Consider the following 15,735-nt stretch of genomic DNA (forward strand, 5'->3'; position numbering starts at 1 on the left):
GGGCTCTAAACTGCCCATAGTTCGAGAACTGTTCCTGTTCCGATTGGACAGATGGGAGAAGGGAAGTGACCTACCCAAGGCCTACACAACAAGGCGATGGCAGAGCCAGAAAGAGAAGCAACCAGTTCTGACTCCTGTTCTAACAGATGAAAACACCCCAGAGCCCAGGAATCGAGATGGTGGGAAAATTTCATTCAAACCGTTTCTGTCCGAAAATCCCATTTAGACTAAACCAGTTTGTTTCTCAAAATCATAACAAGTGGGATGAAAGATCTTTGCAAAAATATTTTGTTGCAAAACAAAAGCATCTCCTCTTTGTCAGAGTGTGTTAAATTGTCTCCTCGCACACAAAGAGGAGACACTTACATCTCAACCATTAGATAAGATGCTTCAATCTGAGCTAAGTCGTTGCTACTATTAACAATTTCAAAATAAAAAAATACAAATAAAATAGACTATTTCAGCTAATCTGTTATGTCATAATCTGGGAAACTTCATATTATGCACTACTTCTAGTGACACTCCCAAATGGATCCGCATCCTTCACCCACCATGAGGTAGGTAAGAGCGGATCATTATTATCCCTACTTGAAAGAGGGAGAAGCTCAGGCTGAGAAAGGAGAATTGACTTGTCTTAGGTCACACAGCCCGTCAGAGGCAGTGTTGGGAATAGGACCGAAGAGCCCTGATTTTCAAACAAACCATCGGATCTTGAATTTCAGACATTGAATGACCTGAATACTGTGCTCTCAGATGAGCTCCAGACCAACAACAGTGACAGTAATTATTCAGCAAGTATTTGAGGAGAACTGCAATGTTAGAGGGAATCATCAACTGCTCAGAGACAATTAATGCAGAGAAGCAGCAAAATTAATCAAAGATAGAACTGGTTCTGACTTATTTACTTGATCTTAAAAGAGAACAACAAGGACCTGAGTCTCCTCCCTGTCAATATCCCCCTGCTCAACCAATCAGGGTAGAGACGGAGGACGGGAGGCTGAGGGTTCTCACCAGAGAGCCCAAAGGATGGCCCAGGTCACCGGTGGGGATCACTGCCCGAGCACTATTTCAGTCCCACATTTTTGGGTGGACCTTCCATAGTGGGAGCTGCAGAGGACTTCCCTGCAACACACACACACACACCTCCGTCCTGTTGTTGGGAAGGGAACAGGAGAAAGGACAAAAGAAGCAAGAGAAGAAGAGGAGGGAGGGATGGAGGAAGAGGTGAAACAAAAAGGACAAACCCTAATGTCCCCAGCGATTCTAAGGGACAAAATCCCAGGTGCGCAATAAAATTCTGCCTCCTTAAGCTTGTGTTTTCCATGCCTAGAATTCACTTGTCACCAGATAGATCAGACTGAACAGGTTTCAAACCTCCAGGAGGCTCTTACCTTCTAAACAGGGACGGCTGTTTCCTAGTAAAATCACTACAAGGGAAGGAGGAAACTCGAAAGAGGTTCCTCCTGGCGCTCACGTCCATGACCCCAAATTACCTCTCAGTCCTCAAAGAGAGACCTGGAGAAGGAAACGTGCTGAAGCAAAGCCACAGAGGTCTCTGAGGTTTCCCTGGCCCCTCGCCCCTGTCCTGCCTGGCTGATGTCAGCATCTCTCTGTGAGGTCACCACCTCCCCACCACCTTTGACCAATAGTCTGAGGTCCTGCAAAAGGCCTTTGTGATGTCACTGCCACACCCCTCCCTTGCTGGGCTAATGTCCTGCCCCTGGCCAGGCACTTTGGAGGTTTGAGATACTCCCTGTGGATCACCCCACTCAAGGAGCGTTCGTTCTAGACAGCGAGCCGGCTAGACAGGAAAACATCAGACGCTGCTCCCAATGCTACACTCAGTTTTTCAGAAATTAGTCGACTTCATGGTCAGAAGACACCATTAGAGCATCTAACCTGCATATCACAGGCCTCCTGTATGACATAACAGCTACTTTGGGGGCAAACACATTCCAGAAAGGCATCTAGTCTTCATTAAATGACATCAGGAGATGGTGAATCCACCACTTTCCTTGGTAGCTTGCTCCTGTGGTGAATCATCCTCGCTGTTGACTATTGTGCCTCAGTTGTAATATGAATTTGTCTCTTTTCACTTTCCAGCCATTGGGTCTTGTTATGCCTTTCTCTGCTCCATTCAAGAGCCCATAAATACCCAATCTTTTCTCTCCATTAAGGCCCTTCAACATTTCAATGAAATCACCTTTCAATCTTCTTTTGATAAGCTAAACAGGTTGAACTCTTTCAATAGCTCACTGGAAGGCATTTTTCTCCAGCCCTCAGAACATTTGGTGGCTCTTTGCTGCCCTAGCTCCAATTTCACTACATCTTTTTCAAATGAGGATACCAGAACTGGAGGCAGTATAAAGGTTGTATAAAGGTTAAATTAAATAGGTTGCAGAGGAGTTTTTTTTAATTTCGGCTTTTGTTGCTAAAAATTTTGTCTCTCTGCGGTGAGAAAAAACACTCCCCGAATGCCAAAATTTGAGCCATGAAAAGCGGCAGTGTGAACAGCGCATCATAGGTGGAGCTGTGCTCCCGGTGACAAAGCTCCTGCCCCTCATTGGAGGTAGTTTGGCTTTGTTGCCGGGGAAGCTCTCTCTCAGCGATAAGGACGGCCACACAGCGCACCTTACAATGGCATGGTTAGAGTGGCACAGCTGCACCGTGGTAAGGTGCGCAGTGTAGACACAGCCTCAGAGCTGGGGAAAGCCGACAGGCGCTGAGGAGCACAGGGTTCAGACAGAGACATCCGTTAGGAGAGGAACTATTCACAGGGATTCTCTATAGCCTAGTAAGGTGGAGAGGATGGAAGATGATAATGTACAGGTAGGTTCTGATGAGAAACAGTGAAATGAAAGAGTCTCCATCAATTACATCATGTAATAGCAGACAGCTAAAATGGGACACATTTTAGAAGTGCTTAAATACAAACGCTAAACGTCTAAGTACTAAGACTGGTGAATTTGAGTGCCTGGTATTGAGTGACGATATTGATAGAATAGGCATCACAGAAACCCTTGCACCCCCTCCTGCACCCACATGGGGAGACTGACCTGTGAGCATGGAGCAGCTGGCATTGCTGCCCCCCACTCCTCCCTGGAACGCTGCTCATCTGGGCACCCCTAGGGGCTGTGGGATGTGGGGGCAAGAAGTGAGATCATCCGAGCTCCCTGCATCCAGGTCACTTTCCTCAGCCGGGCTGCATAGCGGGAGGGCAGAGAGCAGCAGCTTCTGATGCTCCCCTCACAGCACAGCCCAAGTGGGAAAAGTGACCAGGACGCATGGAGCACATAGGGTTGCTCCTTACTCCCCTCAAACCTCTATGGACCCATGGAGGAGCATTGGGGCAGGGGAGAGCAGTGAGCACCTTTGCACTGCCACACGGTGCCCTTTGACCCCTGGAGCCCTGGGCGGCTATCGGGGGGCACCACCCCTAAGGCTGGCCAGGCTCCCCAGAACGAGCAGCAGAAAACACAGAGGCTGGCCACACACTGAGCAGTGGTAGCCTGGGCGGCTCGTAATGGAGGCTCAGGGGGGAGGGGTGTCATAACATTTTTTCCCAGATTTGGACCTTAGCGTCCAAAATATGGGTGTTAGCATGAAAACCTCCAAGCTTAGTTACCAGCTTGGACCTGGTAAAGCTGCCACCAGTCAGGGATTTATACAGTGCCTGGCTCGCTGTGGTCTCCCCAAAACCTTCCCCGGGGGACCCCCAGACTCAGATGCCTTGAGTCTCACAACAAAGGGGAATAAACCATTTCCCTTCCCCCTCCTCCCCTCCAGGTGTTCCCTCCCTGGGTTCCTGGAGAGATATACAGAAGCAAGCTCCGTGAATCTAAACAGAGGGACTCCCCCCTCCCTGTTTCCAGTCCTGGAAATAGAAGTACCAAGATAGCTAATCTCTCTTCCCCCTTACCCAGAGGGTATGCAAAGTCAGGCTAGTAAATCTAACACAACGAGATTTTCCCCCTGACTTCTTCCTCCCACCAATTCCCTGGTGAGCTGCAGACTCAATTCCCTGGAGTCCCCACTAAAGAAAAAATCCAACAGGTCTTAAAAAGAAAGCTTTATATACAAAGAAAGAAAAGGACATAAAAATGGTCTCTCTGTATTAAGGTGACAAATACAGGGTTATTTGCTTAAAAGAAAAAAATGAATAAACAGCCTTATCCAAAAAGAATACAATTTAAACATTCCAGCAACTACACACATGTAAATACAAAAAAAACCAATATAAACTTATTGTCTTATTATCTTTGTACTTACAACTTGGAAACAGAAGATTAGAAAGGCAGGAGATAGAAAAATCACTCTCATAGCCGAGACGCCACAGACACAAGACAAAGAACAAAGAACTCACACACAAACTTCCCTCCACCCAGATTTGAAAAAGTCTTGTTTCCTGATTGGTCCTCTGGTCAGGTGTTTTAGGTTACTGGTGTTACCCCTTTATAGGTAAAAGAACATTAACCCTTAGCTATCTGTTTATGACAAGGGGGCTCAGCCTCCCCAAACCTTGCACTGCCAAGGGGACAGTGGGGCCCATGATCAGGGGCCCTGGCCAAGTTAGTCTCCCCTATGTCAGCCCCAGGGCTGGAGGAGCTCCCACTCCCTGCTACAGCCCGGGGGCTGCAGCAGGGGCACAGAGCTTCTCTGGTCTCAGGGCCACAGCGAGGCAGGGGTAAAGGAGTGATAGGGTGGGGCTGGTGAGGGAAGGGGTGGAACAGAAGTGACAGTGGATGGGGCCATGGGTGGAAGGGGGTAGAGCCACAGACAGAAGGTAGGGGCATGGTTCTGGTGCTGGGGCCCCCACACTTGTTCTCCCTTTCCCGGGGGTTTGGCATCACTAGCCCCGGCTTAGCGAGTAGGGTTCAGTGGTCCCCATAATGTGGGGTGCGACTCCTAGGGGGACACAGAGGAACATTCATGGGGGCACCTCAGGACCTGAGCCAGCCCACATAGAGGGCAGGGAGGGAGCACCACTCTGCCACAGCTCTTCCCCAACCCCACCCTCAGCCTGAGACTCTGGCTCCCAGCCCGGCGTCGACCCCTTTACCCCTGTCCGCACCCCTCACCCCAGAAAGCAACAGCCCCACTCCTCCCAGCCCCGGTTCTTGACCGTGGCTTCCGAGGGGCCACAGCCATGGCTAAGAGGGCACAATGTGAAATGTTTGGGGACCACTGGTTTAGGGTGACGTCCTCAATCACTTCTCTGCAGTCCAATAAAAGCTATTCCTCACTCACCTACCCCTCCATCAGGACGGACTAGGTATGTTCTGCTGCCCTTCACTCATACAGGAAGGAGAATAACATTTCATTCCACTCAATCCTAAAGTCATTTGTAACCCAAGACCATCCCAAACTGGTCATTTTGGGGAAGCGGCCCCATCATGCTGCATAGCTAGGCAGAGTAGGTGTGTCTATGCAAACACGGTCTGTTCCGGAAGTCTTTCCCCAGCTCCTCACTAGGTGAGAGAGGGGAGCTCATTCAGACCCTGCTTTCGCTTAGTATTTAAAAACTCCTTAGTGTCCCTATCTCTGCCGGCCTTAGATTTCTCCTCCTGTCCGTTTTTCGACAGCTCAGATGAGGTGACCGAGTGGTTAAGGTGATGGACTGCTACCCCATTATGCTCTGCCTGCATGGGTTCAAATCCCATTCTCATCAGAGGCATTTAGTCTTCACCCTCCTTTATAGACAACCATCTCCCCCTTTGGTACAATAACAGATCAAACAATGTTGCTTGTGTTACCCAAAATTGGGTCAGTTAGTAAGCTTAGAGAGGACTAATAATGCCCCTCCCCCCCAGAGTTTGGCAGAAAGCAGCACATTTATTAGCTTGATAGCTAAGCTCAAAAGAAGGGATGGGGGAGGGTGTCACACTCATACTCACGCTCCCAGGACAGGCCTGGCAGTGGAGATGTCAGGATCCTTTAAGGTAAGTGTCCCACAGCGCAGCGATGGACGGTGCGATGAAGATCAGTCTCCCTGAGGTGCAATAGAATGTAACACAGCGAACCACTGGCCGGATGGGCCGGGTGAAGGGCATTCACTGGAGGTACAAAGGAGAGTGGGAAAGCCACTTCACAGGCATTCAAAGCGGGAAAGGACACAAGCTGGGGGAGTTTAATAGACCTTTTGAGCATACAGGTTATACAGAGCATACAGATCACTGCTGCTCCTACAACATGATAAGTTCTCAAGCAGCATGTTTCTTACTTTGCCCATCTGTCGAATTTGATGATTATTGATGGAAATATTTTGCCATTGGGTTGTGTGTTTACACAGAAATTGACATTTACCAACAAATACACAATTCTTCCAAGCCTGCCTAGTCTGCAGTTGATGGGTTTAGAGGGACACATTCACTCTTCCAGGTCCCCATTCCAGGCCTGTGCTCTCCAGGTTGTCAACTTCCCGCACTGCTGGGATCCTTCCCTCATCTCCCCCCAAACCACTGCCCCACCCCCACTTCTGGGGTCCCCTCCCTACACTGTCTAACTCCACTGCTGGCAGGATCCCTTCCTGTTCCTTTCATTTCCTGCCTCCACTCTGGGCAAAAGCTCTGCACTCTTCCCACACCAGAAGTTGAACCCAGGCCACCTGGGTGAAAACCAGGAATCCTGACCACTAGCCCATATGGGACTATTGTTGCATCTGACTAAGTGGGTATTCACCCACGACAGCTCATGCTCCAATACGTCTGTTAGTCTATAAGGTGCCACCGGATTCTTGGCTGCTATTATTACTACAACTCAGGCCTTGGCTACACTGGAGAGTTACAGTGCAGGTGGTGGCTTTACAGCGCTGTAACTTACAGCTGGTGTTTGCTTGAGGAGAGAAGCAGCCGGGTGGGCACGGGGGAGAGGGGGTCTGTTTTGGATCAGCGGCTTATCTGGTCTGTGAGAAAAAAAACAAAGGCGGCTATTTGCATTTAGTGAATGAGAGAGGGGTGGGGGAGGAGGCTTGAACTTGCCAGGCAGGGAGCTGACACAGTGTCAGCTCCAAAAATCCACTCGCTCTGTCTCCCCCACGCTCCGTGTCACACTCCACCCCACCCTCCTCTTTTGAAAAGCACATTGCAGCCACTTGAATGCTGGGATAGCTGCCCATAATGCACCACTCCCAACAGCGCTGCAGATGTGGCCATGACAGAGTGCTGGTAGCTGTCAGTGTGTCCACACTGCAGCGCTTTCCCTAAACAGCTGTAGGAAGACAGCTTTAACTCCCAGCGTTGGACAGCTGCAAGTGTAGCCAAACCCTCTCTAAGCCGACCCCTTATGAGAACAGCAGGGACTAGCATGACTAGATGTCCCGATTTTTGGGTCTTTTTCTTATATAGGTGCCTATTAACCCCACCCCCATCCCAATTTTTCACATTTGCTGTCGGATCACCCTAGCAGGGGTTGCACACAGGGCTGCATTAACCTTCAGGTGCTGAGGTTTCCCTCTCTCCATTCCCAGAGCCTGTGATCAGGAAACAGACATCAGGGCTCCCAGGTGCTGCACAGACCATGACTGAGATCAGACCCCATATTATGCAAGGTGCTGTACAAACCCTGGGCAACACTGAGACACCCAAGAGGTTCCCCTCAATTTCCCTGAGCCTCTGCTGCCCAACTTCTTCTGAATCCCTCTGGCTCACCCCCCCCCCAAAAAAAACCCACCTTTCCAAACAGTCCTTCTTTCCTTGCCCCCTGATTCTGGTTTCACACCCTGGGACCATCTCCTCTCTTTGTCTCTCCCCCTCCAGGTGAAGCAGAGATGGAGGCAACTTCAGCCACTGGAGTCAGCCTCAGCGAGCACTGCAGCCGGTCCCGGGGGAGGGGGGGTGTTTGCAGAAACAGGAAGGGAGCAGGGGGTGCTGGGAAGAAGGCGGCAGGAGAACAAAGCTCAGAGACCCAACATGGGGAAATTCCAGGGGGCGGGGCTCTGACACATCCCAGGTGCGGCAGCTCCTGGGGGCGGGGCTCTGGCTCAGCTCGGGGGCAGGGCAGCTCCTCGGGGCGGGGCTCCAGCACAGAGCAGGGGCGGGGCAGCTCCTGGGGGCGGGGCTCCAGCACAGAGCAGGGGCGGAGCAGCTCCTGGGGGCGGGGCTCTGGCACAGCCCAGGGGCGGGGCAGCTCCTGGGGGCGTTGCTCTGGCACAGCCCGGGGGTGGGGCAGCTCCTGGGGGCGGGGCTCTGGCACAGCCCATGGGCAGGGCAGCTCCTGGGGGCGGGGCTCTGGCACATTGTGACGCGGGGCCGGGCTGAACAGCTGCTTCCTGGTTCTCCACGTGCTGCCAGCAGCGCTGGAGCTGCCCGAGCCAGAGCGGAGCCGCTGTTCTCAGCTGCAGCCAGGATCTGCCCCCGGCCCCGCTGGGATCCAGGTGGGGACAGAGACTGGGGCCCGGGGGTTCCCCTTGGTGTGGCTGGCGGGGGCGGGAGGGGAGAAGCCGGAGCTGCAGGCGCGGGAAGGGCGGTGGGACATTGTGACCCGGAGCCCCCGGGGAATGAGAGGCGCTGGGGGGCAGGAAAGTGACTCTGCCCCAGGGAGCCTGGGAGAAGCCTTGAAGGCGCCTCGGCACCAGTGGAGCTGCAGGAGGATCCGCCTGCCCGCCCCGCTGGGATGGGGGGGCCGGGGCCCGGCCGTCGTGTGGGGGGGGAGGGGCGGACCCCGGGCCAGGCGGGGGTGGGCAGTGTATTAAATCCCTCCCCATAGCAATGTGCTACTCCCGGGCACTGCGCATGCCCAGTAACAGCCGCTGAAGCCGCTGCCCTTCCCTCTGCCCGGACCAGACGTAACGTTCCGCCGGGCGCTGGGGGCGGGGCTGGAGCGGGGCGGGGGGAGTAACAGGGAGCGTGGGAGGGGCGGGCGCAGAGCAGGAAATTGATGGGCGGGGGGGGTCAGGCATCGATGTTGCATGCGATGGGTACTGAGTTGCTGCGGAGAATTCCTTCTTGGGTGCTAGCTGGTGACTCTTGCCCACATGCTCAGGGTTTAGCTTATCGCCATATTTGGGGTCGGGAAGGAATTTTCCTCCAGGGCGGATTGGCAGGTGCCCTGGAGGTTTTTCGCCTTCCCCTGCAGCGTGGGGCACGGGTCGCTTGCTGGTGGTGTCTCTGCAGCTTGAGGTCTTCAAACCATTTTTGAGGATTTCAATAACTCGGTCCTGGGATAGGGGTTGTTATAAAATTGGATGGGTGGGGTTCTGTGGCCTGCCTTGTGCAGGAGGTCAGACTAGATGATCAGATTGGTCCCTTCTGACCTATGAGTCTATGAGTCTATGAGCTGGAGGCAGGGTTCGTGGGGGGCTAAAGGGCACAATCCGGGCTGGGGGGAGGAGCAGGAGTTGAGCTCAGGGGGAGACGCTGGCAGAGCCCCCCCCTTTGGTGTGAGGGCAGAGGTGTCGAGGGGGGAGGAGAAGCCGGAGTTGCAGGGGGGGGAGGTCACTGGGGTGGGGGGGGTAGATCTGTCTCTGTGCAGCCAGGACATTCCCGGGGTGGGAGGGAGGTGAGTTAACTGGATCCTGTCCCTGTTTTTGCCACTTCCTCCCACACACACATTCTCTCAAGATTTCCCCCTTTCTCTCTCATTATCACACGTGGCTATAAAATCCAGGGAGATTCTCCTCTCCCCCCCGCCAATGATCAGCTCTCTAATTGCCTCTGATTTTCCCTTTTCTCTCCATACTTCTCAAATGTCAATTTAAAATCTCTCCGATGGGGGGTGGATTTTCCCACCCATTTTATCTGCAGTGATTTGTCCTTGTTTGGGTGGGAAATTGTTGCCCTGGGTCATTCCCCAGAACATGGCTCCCACTGGAGTGGGATGGGATGAGGTTCCCGTTCTCTGCCAGGGCAGGGAAGGGAAGGGAGGAGCACATCCCCCATGGAGACTGCCCAGACCCCATTTCCCAATTCCCCTGCGGCCCCCTTCCATTGTCCATGGAGCCTTCCAGCTCCCCCCCGCCCTTAAATCAGCTCCTCAAAGGGCTCTGAGCTGCTCACGTGAATGGTTGCCTCGGGACCATCACATTCTGTTTATGTATTGGACAGTCATATAAAATCCAGTCCAACAGTCCCCCTTTTCCACTAGTTATTTAATAGTAACATCAAATCCCCTCCGATCTTGGTGGTTTTCTCTCATGTTATCAAATGTCGTTTGTGACAGGGTTCTCTCTGCGTGTCTCAAAGATTGATATAAAATACCCCAAACATTTGCCCCACTTCTCTCTAGTTGTTTTATTTCTAAATGAATATGATGGGTTGTTTCCCAATGTGCTAAGATGCAGCCGCCTCTGGGGTGGATCCATGGTGGCCATTATTTGCTAGTGACAGCCCGTGGATCTTTCTTGCCCTCCAGGCCTTCCATTCTCCTGTTAAAGAAGCACTCCCCAGGCTCCCTCTGCCTGTGTGACTGGCCAGCAGGAGGTGGTGTTAACTTTCTAGCCACTTCTCACACTCTGTGAGGTAACACTTGCAGGGGCAGGGAAGGTGTCTGTGTGGGGAGATTGCAGCTGAAGGGGCATTGTGGTAGGGGGAGGCCTCTGGGTGGCTGGGCAGGGGGTACCCTAGTCAGGTTGATGGGTTGTGGAGGTTTGGGGTTTTCGGGGGTGGTGGTTCTGATGTGCCCATCCCTGAGGCTATGGGTCCTGGAGGTGGGTATCGCTGGGGGCCTGGTGGCTGCAGAACAGTGGGGGTGGGTGTCTCTTGGGGAGGCGGGACAGAGGGTTAGAGGGAGCCTGGTTCTGTGCCAGGGGCTCTGTCTGTGCTTCCCCCGCTGGTTCCTGGTTTTGTTGCCATGCCCAGTGCACAGAGCTGGGGGAGGGGATCCCTGGCACTAGGTGAGGGCATGCCAGGGAAGCAGAGTGATGGGTCGCACTGTAAAGCATCAGGGGGTCACACTGGGCAGAGGAGGGGGTCCCAGTGGGGGTGGGGTCCCTTGAGGGGGTCCCTGGCTGCTGGGGGCTCTTGGTGGGGGGAACCCTTTGGGATTCCCAACCTGGCAATCATGGTGTGGTGGGAGTTCTCTGGCCGGTGGGGCTTTGAGGGGTATCTGGGGTCCCTGGCCAGGGACTCTGGGGGCTGCGTCCCAGGGAATATCTGATGGGATCCTGGCTGGGGGGTGTCTGGGGCCCCTGGCTGGGGGGTCTGGGCTCTGGGTGCTAGGGGGTGTCTGGGGGCTGCTGCTAGCCATGATCCTTCTCTCTGGTCAACTTGTACCAGAGTCCTGGCTCCTAGTCACCAGGTCACCAAGTCCATTCCCCAGTCACGTGCCCTGTCACTGTGATAACTTTCTGTCCACTTAGCAAACACTGTTAGTGTGAATTCACAGAATTTACTTTTCTCCTCTTTTGAAAACTGCAGGAACTTTCGGTTCCGTTTGGAAAATTTTTGCCCCCAGTCCTTGTCCTAGATCTGCGGGGGTGAGGGAGGTGGGAAGGGAGTCAGCACTGCCACACGATGGTCTTTTCCACAGCGTTCTGAACTCATTCTTTCTGAAATCCGGTGTCATTGAGACCGTTGTTAATCCAGAGTCACTGTATGGAAAGACAAGGAGTGATTCCAGATGGACAGTGGGTCAAATGAGATCAGCCATTCTCCCTGTGAGGAGGGGCTCCCATTAGCTGCTCTCCCCAGAGAGCTAAAGGAGGGAAGCTGCTCATACACTCTGTCCCTCTCTGCTCAGGATATTGGGGTTCAGCTTCCTGAGTCAGATGCTGCAGCCTCCATTGTGATCTGGGAGACCAGGCTTGGCAGCTGCTGCTCCCCCAGTGGGGCTCTGTGCTGGGAAGTGACCTTAATTAAAGCTTCTTCTCTGCCCGGCCCAGGGGATGACTTTCTGCAGCTGGTCCTAGCCCCCTAGGGCAGTCCTGGGCCCTGTTACTACTAAATTCTGAGCCAGAGTCTCCAGGTAACTGAAAGACCTCAGGGAATGTCCTAGGGTCTGGCAAGAAAGTGACTCTGCACAAACAACACCACCTCATTTCTCCTCCCATTAGCGGTTGCCAGGAGGAAATCCAGCCATGGGAGAGCAAAGCCCCCAGGAATGGGACTGTCCCAGCCAGAGGGGCAGGGAGAGAGGACAGGGGAAGGAGAGGCTGAAAGGGGCAGTGGGAGAAATGAATGTGGGGGAGAGATTTCCAGCTCTCTAGTCCACCCAGACACATGTATTGCTGCATCCTGGGGCAGAACCACTTTCCAGTGAACAAAACAAGGATCAGACAGAGCAAAAGCCAGTTCCTGACTCCATATTCCCCCTGCTGGGGTGTGGCTGCCGTGGGGTCAGTGTCTGAGGGAATCCCCCACAGTGACTCCTTTGGTTCTGCTCTTTTCTAGCCTTGTGTTCAGAGAAGGGGTGAGGGGAGAGAGAAGGGAGGTTAAAAATGTGTCTGTGGACTTAGCCTGGCAGGAGGGGCCAGGTCTAAATTGTAATAAACAGATTGAGCATTTCCCAGCATGACAGAATCTAGGGTGTCTGTCTGCAGGGAAAGGGCCTGGGGGAATTGTGATGTGAAATTAACTAAAACCGGTTCTGAAACGCCCACAACTGCCCTTCTCCCCCAGACAGGCTGCAGAATGTTTTGCTCCAGCTCATCCCAGCCTGGCGTGGGACAGGGAAGAGAAATGGCTGCAGTGGAGTCAGTCCAGGTAGAGATTATCGGGGGGTTGCTGGTGGGTTCCTGCTGGAGGAAAGGGAGAGCAAATACACCAGAGGTGGGAAGGTTTGCAGAGTCTGGTTTGGAGGTTGGAGCGGGGCAGGAAATTCACAGCGTGGGGAAAGGAGGAGGCCAGGGTGTGGCAGACCTGCTGGGAGTTATTTACTAAGTGGCCTAGATTCTAGGAACAGACCCAGGAGGTTTGGAGGTGGAAATGCCCTAATTTGTGAAGAGAGAAAATAACCCACCTACATGGAGCTAGTCAAACTGACCAGACTCCTAGTGCTGGAGCCTGACCTCACTAACCATCAGCTGCTGTGAGATATAAAGGGGACACCCATGAGTCAGGCTTATTGGAGCTGCCTCTCCCTTCATATCCCCCTCCTCACAATGAGGAGGGTGTTGGGCATCCTACCAGCGAGCTCTCCCTGGACCCTGCTAGGGGCTCCATCTCCTGTATCAGTCAGTGGCTAGTAGGGGGGTGATGGATATGCTGGGAGAGATAAGGGGCTCTCTCTTCATCCCCTCACCCTGGCAATTGCTGGATACTCTGAGCCAGGTCGAGGTGGGACTCTCCTGACTATGATCCACCCAGAGCTTCCATTTGATTCACTCTTCTCTGCCACAAATAGTGGGGCTGTGAGTGGGGCAGCAAGTCCTTAGTGTTGGACTCTTACTCTTTCAGGGGCTGGTGACCTTCAAGGAGATGGCTATGTATTTCACCAGGGAAGAGTGGGCTCTGCAGGACCCCACTCAGAGAGCCCTCCACTGGGATGTCATGCAGGAGAACTATGAGACTGTGACCTCGCTGGGTAAGGGTTCCTGTCCCTTCTGTTCTTGGAAGGGGAAATGAAGAGTGAAGGTTCACGCCACCCCCACAATGCCATCTGTACCCTGTCCTGTTTCAGCATCACCCCAATAGGCCAGTGACACACATAATACCAGAGACCCTCCTCTGCTGCAGAACACTTTGGGAACAGAGCACAGGAGCCGTATTGCACAGTGTCAAATATCTCCTGTTTGCTCAAGTGAAACTGGGGGTTAGGTCTGGCATAACTGTCCCATACCCCTAATCATTTTTCTTGCCCTTTTCTGAACCTTTTCCAATTCCAATATATCTATTTTTGAGATGGGGTGACATGTGCATGCAGTATTCAAGATGTGGGTGTATCATGGATTTATTTGCTGTTTTTACAAATATGATCTATGAGATATTCTGTCATATCTATCACTTTCTTAATTATTTCCTACATTGTTCACTTTTTTTCACTGCTGCTGCACATTGAGTGGATGTTTTCAGAGAACTATCCACAGTGACTCCAAGATCACTCTCTTGAGTGGAAACAACTAATTTAGACCCCATCATTTTGTATGTATAGTTGGGATTGTGTTTTCCAATGGGCTGCACTATGTGCTATCCTGTCATCTAGTACTGCTAAGATCCTGGATTCAGTAATATCCCTGCCCTTCCTGTTCCCTTTCTCCACCGAACCCAGCCAGCCCATGCTTCCTGTTCCCAGCTTCCCCAGGATTCTCGCACTGTCTCTGAACCTCTCTGTCAGCAAGAAGCAGTGCCAGGGACACTTGCCCTCTGTCTGGAGTCTTCGATTTCTGGGACATGGATTTACTTTCTCTGTGTTGTAAGAGGCTCTGTCATAATGAGTGTCTGTGATGTTACCCAGAGTACAATCTGGACTGTTAAATAGCTGTACCTCAGTCCTCCAGCATGGGGTGCCTTTTCCACTGTTTTCCCGCGAGAACAGCCCCTCTTGGCCAATTAACACACAGTCTCCAGCATGTAACTCACTCCCAGCTACACAGTATTGAGTGCTGCTAGACAGCCACTCATGAATTACACCTCAGGAGAAAACCAGCAAATTCTCAAGTGCCCAACTTTCCCCCAGAAATGTGCATCTTGCACTGTCCAGCACGCTACTGAACGACCCAAGCTCATATGAAGTCTGTCATTTCATCAGCGGAAAATGACATGCACCAGCTTGTTATCCCAAACAGAGTTTCCGACACACTTCAATCCACACATACTGGTTAGATGAACAATAAACCAAGCTTGTTAACTACCAAAAACTAAAACTAGGCCCAGTCCATGAAAGGGGCACTCCCAGGAGAGACTGTATAAAGGCTGGAACATGAAACACCTTTGTAAACCTGAGACAGCTGCCTTGGGGACAATGACAGGGAGAATCCCCCAAAGTGACTCCTTTGTTTCTGCTCTTCTCTGGCCTCCGATTGTTCCTTCCAACGTGGAGTACTTTGCACTTGTCTCTACTGAATTTGATCCTATTTACTTCAGATCATTTCTCCCGTTTGTCCATGATCATTTTGAATTTTAATCCAATCCTCCAAAGCACTTACAACCCCACCCAGCTTGGTGTTGTCCGCAAACTTGATACGTGTAAGAGAGAGACTGTTACTGGGAGGGTTTCCCCATGTGTCAGAGGGTTACACCCTGGTGGGAGGGGGCTAGGCCTGTACTGGAATAAGGTCACTCTGTGCTTCACAGTGTGCTAGAACCTAGAATGTGCATTAGCAGGGGAAAAGCTGGGGGGAATCGGCTTGTGGAATGAACAAAAGCCTAGTCTGAATTCTCACACCTTGCCCTTTTCACCCCGGCAGGCCAGAGAATAACATCCATGTTTCGCTGCAGATCATCTCGTCCTCCCAGGGGCAAGGAAATGGCTGCAATGGAGCTGGCTCAGGTAAGAGATTATCAGGGTGGCGGGCTCTGCTTGGAGGTTGAGGAGCAGTAAATGCATAAGAGGGTGGGAATTGCTAGAGGTGGTGGGAAGCAGGAAATATCTCGGGTGGAGAAAGGGAGGGGACAGCATGTGACAAACCTGCTGAGACTTGTGTAGTGTAGGGCGTGATGGGTTGTCACCCCCAGGAGGCAGTTTGTGGAGCTTCTGGGAACTGCTGTGTCCTCTAACCCTCACGCTGGGCTGGCCCTTCTCACACTGCTTTGCTGGAGATTTCGCCAGCCTCTCCAGGGCCTGTTATCACCCAACACAACAGCAGGTGGCGCCATGCAGCCAACTAAGCTACCTGAGTGCGTTACCTAAGCCACTCAAGGACAG

General features: G+C 52.5%; 1 long non-coding RNA gene across 1 annotated transcript; it reads left to right on the top strand.

The window, feature by feature from the left end:
- The first annotated feature begins 8,264 nt into the window (after positions 1-8,264).
- On the top strand, positions 8,265-13,385 carry LOC127042085 (uncharacterized). The gene is made up of 3 exons (XR_007771844.1): positions 8,265-8,371; positions 12,552-12,635; positions 13,329-13,385. It is a non-coding gene; the product is annotated as an uncharacterized LOC127042085 (long non-coding RNA).
- Positions 13,386-15,735: the final 2,350 nt, after the last annotated feature.

Source organism: Gopherus flavomarginatus, unplaced genomic scaffold (genome assembly GCF_025201925.1).
Source record: "Gopherus flavomarginatus isolate rGopFla2 unplaced genomic scaffold, rGopFla2.mat.asm mat_scaffold_2225_arrow_ctg1, whole genome shotgun sequence".
Lineage (NCBI taxonomy): Eukaryota > Metazoa > Chordata > Testudines > Testudinidae > Gopherus > Gopherus flavomarginatus.